Here is a 1145-nt window from a genome sequence, read left to right as displayed (position 1 = left end):
CCTCTAAGACTTCTACTTTCTTTTCCAGTTTATCAGTACTAAGCACAATTATGCAATGCCTGGGAAGGCTTCTCTGAACAGGATGGTTTTCAACTCCGTTTTGAAGCTGGTTAAAGAAGTGATGGCTCTTGCTTGTGGGGGAAGAAGGTTCCAGGAGTGAGGGGCAGCGAGTGAAAAGGGGCGAATCCGGGATGGGGCAGAGGAAATCCTGGGCTGAAACAGGAACCCTTGACTACCAGAACGGAGGGCCCTAGTGGGAAGGTGAGGTTTTAAAATTAATCTGATACAGTAGAGTTTTAATGAATTACAACCATCCCTCCATAATTGCAGCTTCGATATTTGCTGATTTGATTATTCACGGATTTGATTAACATGTTCCCTCTAGGAATATCTAGGTCCTCTTCCAGTGCAACTCTATGGTCAACTTTTAACTAAAAGTTGCACTGAAAGACCTGGAGATTGCTAGAGAGAACACTCTGCGCTGGGCCTTTCTAGCTTTTCCAGCGCAACTCTATGGTCAATGTCTGCTGGACATTGATCACAGAGTTGCACTGGAAGACCTAGAGATTCCTAGAGAGGTGTCCTCTCAGGTAAATAAATCATGATGTTTTTGTTATTTGTGAGTTTTCCATATTCACGCTGGGGGGTCTTGTGCCCCTAAACCAAGCAAATGTGGAGGGACAACTGTAGTTTATTTTAATTGTTCTTAAATATATATATTTTAATGTGGTTTTTTAATATTGTGAGCCGCCTAGGGCCCCTTTTGGGAGGAAAGGCGGCACAGAGATGAAATAAAATGATTGTATAGTTGTGTGTGTGTTATAGGCATATGTGTTATATCATGCTATATATGCTTTTATGTGTAACAAGTTTATCTTTTTCTTTTCTTCTTTGCCTTTTAGTTAAATATTAATAAAATATTTTTTTAAAAAAATGAAATGAGATGAAATGAAACAATAACATGTGCATTTTGCATTTTTATTAGACATTATGCTTTGTCACGTACTTTGGATTGTGTTTGTTGTGTGTTATTTATTATTTATTTCTGCTTTTTTTGTATAACTATTTTATTGTTATTATTATGTTTGTTACGCTTCAGACGGTGGGGAGGCTATATATATATATAGTATTTGATGCCTTTCTTT

This window comes from Sceloporus undulatus, chromosome 1, assembly GCF_019175285.1.
Source record: "Sceloporus undulatus isolate JIND9_A2432 ecotype Alabama chromosome 1, SceUnd_v1.1, whole genome shotgun sequence".
In the NCBI taxonomy this organism is placed as follows: domain Eukaryota; kingdom Metazoa; phylum Chordata; class Lepidosauria; order Squamata; family Phrynosomatidae; genus Sceloporus; species Sceloporus undulatus.
This window is presented reverse-complemented; position numbering follows the sequence as displayed.